Raw genomic sequence first — 8328 nt, 5'->3', positions numbered from 1 at the left:
TTTAGCCTCAGGCTCTGCTCCCTCCCACCCAGAGTGCTTGACATAAAAGAGGGACTCTGAACACTGATAGGATGAACAGATCTGCTGCAAGCTTGCTGTCTAGAGATCTTCCTCCTGCATCTTCAGAGAGGACACAGCCCCAGCCTGACTGGTTGGATTGAACAAATTGTGACCCATGAGAAACAGAAATGGCAACTATTAAGGCAGGACTCACTGAAGAAAACCTCTAGAGACACAGGAGATAAGGAGGGAATTCACCAAAGAGAGGCGGGAAAGGGAAGTTTAATATCATTTATGATATCATTTATGGAAAACTTGCCAAGGGCAGATAAAGAAATGTGCCATGTATTACTACTTCTTGTAATACCCATCTATAAAATCTAGTGGTATTTTGGGAAATAAATAAAAGGCCAACCCCAGAAAAAGAGAAAGCAGAGTATGGTATAAGCTTGCAGATCTAGGGAACACATTCTGGAAGAAATCACAATGGCAAAGCACCAGTGACGACATATAACAGGCAAACATGGTGATAATTCAGAGATGCTGAGCTGTGACGATAGTATGGTGACCCTCAAGCATTTCCAGAACTTGTAAAGTCACAGTAACCTCTCATACACCGAGATTTCAAAAGAAGTCATTTCTCTAGTGAGATCCCCTGTCTCTTATCCCTCTTGATTCCTACTTCCAGGTTATAATCTACTTGGGAACAATGAGGCATGTCCTTTTCATGCATCTTCCATGGCATCTGTCTGAGAATCTTCATATCCTAATTGTTTGGATTCAAAGAATTGCAGGTCCACAGTTCTCAGTTGTAGGAAGTTATGCTATGCTTCATGATGTAGGTCTGTGTTGCAGGTAGTTTAAAAAGAATGATTCACTGCAAAAATGTTTACTAGCCTATTAAAAGGTAATCCAGAGCCTCAGGAGTACATTAAAACCCTGTGCTGACAGACCACCATGCCTATGGCTTTCTCATCCACAGACTCAACCACAGACAGTGTAGTCTTTCTATCCTTGTTAATCTTCCCTAAACAACATAGTATAACAGCTATATGGTATTTTCATTGTGCTAGGTATTATAATCTAGAGATCCCTTAAAGTATATAAGATGTGCATAAGTTGTATGAAAATACTAAGTAAGCCATTTTACGTAAGAGACTCTGGTATCTACAGGAGCAGAGGGTCCTGGAACCAATCTCCATGGATAGGAGGGTGACTAGATTCCATATGAGTTATGGTTGTGAAATGACTAGTTATGAAATCCTCAGGACCTACCAGCTATGTTTGTAAAAGTTTATCACAGTGCCTTCCCCGTGCTAGACTCCCGATGGAGTTCTGCTGTGGGCCCCATAACTTCTTAGAGGAGATGGAGGAGCTGAGCGTGTTTTCAGGGGAGGGTGGTTGGGGAAGAGGAGACCTTCTCGTTATGTGGTGTCCTGTTCACCTTGTTTGCCAAACCAGACATTGCTACCCATTCTAGACTCTTCCTTCAGTCAACATCTCTTAGATTCAGGAACTGCTCTATGTCCTCTGCTATCCCCAGCTGTTTGGGTGCTCATGTGTCTCCCTGAAGCTTCTGCTCCTCCAGGCATGTTCCCCTTCATCTACCCCTTTCCCACACAGTTTTCAAGTCAAGCTTCTCACTGAGGCTTATTAAAATTCTTAACAAATACTTGTATGGTCATCACTTGGGCCAAGGTTTTCATGATCTTTCCTAAGCCCACCATTACAGCTTAGTCCTATTTCTTTCTTCACAAATACCCTAGCTCTGGCTAGGCCATATACCCACTGGGTCCCTTAGGATGCCAAACACTGTCTTGTATCCTACCTACTGCACCTGAACTTCCCTCTGTGTGACTCAACTCCAGCTTACTTAAACAGAAGGAGAACAGTAGCTTCAACCTCAAATGTCCTCCATAGGCCCATGTATTAGAAGCTTGGTCACTAGGGTGATGCAATTGGAAAGTGGTGGGACTTTTAAGAGGTGGGGACTATTAGAGGAGGTCTTTAGGTCATTGAGAATATGCTCCTGAAGGGACTTGTGAGAATCCCATCCTATTGTTTTTCTCTCTTTGGCCTTCTGACCCTGAAGTGAGTGGTTTTGCTTTGTTCCCACTATGATGTGCTGTCTCATCACAGTCCCAAACAATAGGGTCAATTGATCATGCATCAGAAGCTTGACGCTCCCAAACTGTGAGCTATGAGGCCTCTTCACTTGGCAAGTTCATCATCTTAGGTCTTGTAACTAATACAAGCCCCAAATAAAAAGTAGTTCAGAATGTCAAACACATCCCAGCAAGAAGAGTCTCTCCTCTGCCCTTGGTTTCCCCTGGGTGGAATATTTACACAGATTGTTGGGAGTGGGGAGATGATAGCCCATAGTTATAACTTTGCATCTTCTCAGTATCCTGCATTCAGAAGCAAGAAACAGTTTTCATCACTAGCAGAAGATCCCCAGGGAGGACTCTGGATGCTGTGACCAGGGAACAAGGCACACTCAGATGGGTCATCCTGGAATGGAGAACAGGGCATGGCTCTGATATTCTATCAGCTATGTGGAAGAAGGGAAGCGGGGAGTCAGCCCTCCAACAGGGGCAGACCACCACATCTCTTCACTTTCAGGCCTTCTCTAACCTTCCCTGGTCTTGATTCTCAAGAATCAAGACCAGCTACTCAAGTTCTTCTAGAAGTTTCCAAGAATCCCCTCTTCTAGTATAAGTTGTGTTGCTATGGTTATGTGCCTTTTCTTCCAGCCAATGTAAGTTCCTAGAAGGCAGAGAATTTTATTGGCAGCAATAATCCTTTTGCCATCTCTGTCTCTCTGCCAGTTGCAGCCTGTATAGACCACATTCCTGGGACCCTGAGCCTTCTGTTTCTTCTGGGACTTGGGAAGAGTTGAGAGATGAGCTGTTTGTCCCTCTACCTACTTTCCTGGCTGCCTGGTGGACTGAAGGTCACAGTCCTCTGTTAATAAGCCTCTTTACACAGGGTGGGTTCTGAACAGTGGCCCCCTCTGCAGTCTCTTCCTGCTTACCACATGGGATAGGGGCATGGTTCTGTCTCCTGAGACTTCCCCATCCTCTCGTTTTTTTTTTGAGCTCTCCTCATGTTAGCCAATCACAGTAAGCCACGTGGTCCCCTAATGAATACAGTCTTCTATTCATCTTTATTGCCCCAGGACACAACTCAGTGCTTTCTACACCATAAGCACTCAATAAATTCAGAATCCAGGAATTGATTTAGCACTGACTGGATACAGGAATATTAAGGCCTATAGATGATCCGGAGAGAAATTCAAAATATTTTTGACTAAGGCTTATACATGGAGAGACACATAGATCATATTACAACGTGGTTGGAAAGCTAAATTAAACTTGCTTACTTTTAGTGGCAAAACAACATTTTCTATTTAATTCTGCTTCTTTTCAATTTTCAAATTAACTTCTAATTATCTTGTGCTAAGTTGATCTCATGGCCACAAACCAATTCATCCCATAGCTTTGAAAGCATTGGCCTGGTGACCTTTAGTGTTCCCTCCATCTTGAAGATAGTACCATCCCAGCGTTAGATTCTCAGGTGCAATGACTGGAGCTAGGGTGATGTCACATCAGTGATATATCCAACAGGATATATCCTGTTGGTTTTACTGCCTTGAAAAAGCAGACATAATTGTTGTCCTATTTTAAGGTTTTCTTAGGATTGTTATTCAAAGTTGGCCTTTTCTTTTTAAAGGTTAAGCCTAATTTAAGAGTAGGGGTTTACACACTCTCGTGGATGGGCCCACACCCGTGAGTATACAGGCAGCACAAATTGGTATCAATGGATTATAAATAAAAAGAGCGCAGGAAGTTGGAAGAGGGTAGGGAGTGTATGTGGATCTGGGAGGAGTTAGGGGGAGGACTTGGGGGCCAAATATGATCAAAATATATTGTATGCATGTATGAAATTCTCAAAAAATAATTAAATATAGTTTTTTTTTTTAAAAAAAAACAATGGAATTTAGACTTTCTAATCATGGTGCCAACATGTAAGCTTCAGGATCATCAAAGTTTGTTTCTGGGAACTGTAGGTCCATGTACTGGGCAGGTCCAGGGGGCTCCAGAGAAATCTGAAGACAGCTCATCTTTGGTGCTTGCCTGAAGGTCCCTGACCTTCCTACTATGCAGCTCCTCCTTGATGGACATATTGCCCAGTGCCTGGCTATGTGCAGCGTTCAACCAAGAGTGCACAAGGGCTGCCTGCACCACCAGGGCCGCCTGCACCACCAGGGCTGCTAGCACCACCAGGGCTGCCTGCACAACCAGGGCTGTGAGCACCACCAGGGCTGCCTGCACCACCAGGGCTGCCTGCACAACCAGGGCTGTGAGCACCACCAGGGCTGCCTGCACCACCAGGCCACCAGGGCTGTGAGCACCACAAGGGCTGCCGCACCACCAGGGCTGTGAGCACCACCAGGGCCGCCTGCACCACCAGGGCTGGAGCACCACAAGGGCCGCCGCACCACCAGGGCTGCCTGCACCACCAGGGCTGTGAGCACCACCAGGGCCGCCTGCACCACCAGGGCCGCCTGCACCACCAGGGCCGCCTGCACCACCAGGGCTGCCTGCACCACCAGGGCTGCCTGCACCACCAGGGCTGCCTGCACCACCAGGGCTGCGAGCTCCTTTCGCTACTCAACATTTCAGACTCGGTTCCAGTGTGTGGTCCTGCTTACTGAAAAAAATGGATGATTCTGTTTTCAAAACAAAATTTCATGTTCTCTAAAATCCAGTGTTGTCTTTTGACTAGCCACCTGTCATTCTCCTGATACCCAAACCACGGGGCTAAAAGACTAGAAAATGGCCAGAGATATTTTTTCAGTTGCCGTTTTGAATCAAACCTGTAAGCTCTGTCTTCAGCCAGATATCATCTCATTGCAAGGTTCTTGAGAGACACACAAAAAAGGCAACCCCAAATAGGACATATGACCAGGTGGGGCTTTGGTGTCCCATGCCAAAGGGGTGCCTTGGCAACTATAACTTGCCAAGGTAACTTGATCATTCGGTTACCACATTATCACCCATTACTAGTTTACCAGACCTACAATATGCCAGGCACCAGTGGACAGTGGACCCTGTTTTTGTGCCCAAGTTCTATCAGGGAAAACAGGAAAGAATCAGATAAGCAAGGTATATACAAAAATACAGGAGGCATGCCAAACATTGTGCAGATGTGAATCCACAAAGGTGTGTATCAGGCAGCGTATGCGTGCCCGTGCCCGTGTGTGTGTGTGTGCGTGTGTGTGTGTGTGTGTGTGTACACATGTATGTCTGTGCGCAGTGAGCATTATTGCTGTTAGTGGAGCCAATGAGGGCTTGAGAATGAGGTGGCTTTGAGGTGATAGAGGAGTAGATTTAAGAAAGAGCACATCTGGCAAGAAGAAGGCCACTTCAGAAGCCCAAGATGGTGAAGAGGCGCCTCACACCCAGAGCGGAGGCAGGCTGGGGCCTGAACAGTTGCAGTGGGAACAGCCCTGTTCTCCTTCTCCACCTAGCCCATCTCAAACCTTGACCATATTTTTGACACACTAATTCAACAATTTGTAAAGATCCGTTCTAGGAATGTTGTTCAGTGGTAGAGCACATGCTAGGCAAGCAATTTACCGCTGAGCCGCATCTCTGGTCTGTAAAATTATTATTTTTAATCATGGTAAAACTATATAACAAAGTTTACCATATTAACCATTTTATAATGGACAGTTTTGTGGCAATCAGTATATTCATATTGTTGTGAAACCATTATTATAATCTACTTACTGGATGGTTTCATCATGCTAGACTGAAACCCTATTAAACACCTCCAGGCCCCTCCTTCCAGCCTATGGTCACCACACCTTGACTTTCTGTCTTTATGAATTGGATTAGTTGAAGTAGCCTTATCTCACTTAGCATAATGTCTTCCAGGCTTGTCCATGCTGTAGTATATTCCAGAACTTTCTGCCTATTTAAGGGTAGATAATGCTCTGCCATATGAACATGCTGCATTTTGTTGTCCATTCACCCGATGGTTGATGTTCACTCTAGTTGCACCTTGCTTGGTTGCTATAGCTATACAGGTGTCTCCTCAGGTCCCTCTATTTCTGCTCTTTACGCTCCACCCCCAGAAGCGGAACAGAGTTTAGGTGCCTGCTCTTCATCCTCTCTGCCCACTGCCCCCGTTCACTGTGCCCCCTGTAACAGACACCTGCATTGGTTTGCTGGTGGGTCTCTCTTTCCTCTTTGCTGTGTTTCCTGGCCAGCAGGGAGGTTGTGACTGACATCTCCCATGCCAGTGTCCTGTAAGACACAAGGTAGGGTCCACAGTGGACTCCAGTCAAGATAAACAAGTCTGGAAATGGTTGGTGCAGAGGGGAGAGCCAAGCGCGTACAAGGCAGAGCCTATTCCCTTCCCTCTTATCACATGATTCTACACAACGGGTGGCTCTGATTTTGTTGGAAAGGGCAATTCTGCCCTTAAAATAAAAATAGATCTAATCTATTTCCTTGTGGGAGAAATGGAAACCCACAGAGCAAACAGCCTGCCAGACATTCAGGGTCAGGAGTGGCTTAGGCAGGACAGAATCCAGGCTCCCCTGTTGTTACCAAGCCAGCTGCTAGGGAAAGACAGTGTCTTGTTTTGTCTCTCCTTTCCTCTCTGCCTGTCTCTGTCCCTCTGGTCAGAGCAGGAGGAAGGATGGACTCTAACAGCCTTGGTCCTGTGTGTGTGGGCAGCCTGTGAAGCAGACAGTAGGGGCAGGGCTGCCTTCTTTCCTGGGAATTTTCACCACTCAGGCTGAGGTCCCTCCTGTTGGTGTCACAGGAGCATTATGGAGTGAGTTCTGCTCACTCTGAGATGGCTTCTTCCGAGGAGGTGATCTGTGCATTGTTGTGGACTAGGGCTGCCTGTGTGTGTGTGTGTGTGTGTGTGTGTGTGTGTGTGTGTGGACATCCTTCAGAGGCAGCAAGAGGTGGACTCTATGATACAGAGAAGCAGATAGAACTTTCCCCATAGGGTTCCAGAGGCTAATTGATCTGACATGCTGGTAATGATATCTGGCATACAGGAGTGGCTATGTCAGCGGTTTTTATTACTGAGGCAGAGATACAGAGAGAGGCAGATTTTCTGAGAGGGAGAAGAGGAGGATGCAGGAGGCAGGGAGGAAGGAAGGAAGGATTCTGCCTTTGAAGCCCCCACAATTTAACCAAGGCAGACTGGTATGATCTCCCTGTCTGATAATTCTCCTATGAAGATTCCTCTGCTCATCTGCCTCCTCTGTTGAATTTTCAGATCCAAAATACACAGGCTTCATTATGTGAAGAAATATCACTTCTTGATTTCCTGTAGTCCCCTGCATGCTTAACTTAGCGAATTTGCCTGGCAAGAGGCACGGGGCAATGAGGGCATCTTGGTTAAGAGCTGACATGTGTCTTGGCCCTCCCAGGCAGGGACCCCCGGACTAGCTCTCCCATCCCTTAGTAAGTCAACTGATGTTCTTCCCACTGTTGGCAGGAGGAAAGCTTCTTCCCAAATGTGTAAAATTAAAGGACAGAGATGGGTCCTTGGCACTCTAGGCTCTGCAAAGATTCTTCAGTTCCTTCTGAATGTAAAGAGGAGCTCCAGCCCCCACCTGAGCCTGAAGGCACACTGACTGAGTGGATTAACAATCCATGCCATCACGGGGGCTCTTCCTGGTTAACCTTTCTTCATTAATATTTCAAAATCCATTTTGTCTGTCTGGTTTCTAGATGGAGACTGTCTGGAAGCTTATTCCCCACAAGGCTGGCTGCTGTAGTGGTGGGCCCCAGTACCCAGCAGTTTCTGTCCCTTGTGCTGGTGGCAGCTGCACTCACTGCTCTGCTCCCACACCTCTGCACGGAGAAAAACAACCAACCGTGTGGAATAACTGTCCACATTTGGCCCAGACCCTCCTGGCTGTGGGAAGTGATCTGCAAGGAGCTTCCAACAAGCAGAAGCCAGGCTTCTGTGGTGAGAGAGTGCTGAACATCTCGCTCAGGCTTGGGTGGAAGGTTCTCTGGTCAGCCCAGGGATGCTTTGAGCTGGCAGATGCAGGGTTGACCAGTCTGGAGAAGGTGCTGGTGTTAGATGCCAGAAGCCTGGGCACAGTTTTCATTTGAAAGCCAGAAATGTAGTCTTATTAGATACAGAGTAGCAGTGGCAGAGACAGAGAGGGGAGAGGAAAGGAGAGAAACACAGAGGCAGAGAGAGAGGGGAGCAAGGAGAGAAGAGAGAGGAGAGAGGAGAGAGAGAGAGAAACATTGAATCCAGTCTGTGGACATATAGACATTGGGG

Source organism: Nannospalax galili, unplaced genomic scaffold (genome assembly GCF_000622305.1).
Source record: "Nannospalax galili isolate Female #2095 unplaced genomic scaffold, S.galili_v1.0 scaffold430, whole genome shotgun sequence".
NCBI lineage: Eukaryota > Metazoa > Chordata > Mammalia > Rodentia > Spalacidae > Nannospalax > Nannospalax galili.
The sequence above is the reverse complement of the archived record's forward strand: the minus strand, read 5'-3'. Positions refer to the sequence as shown.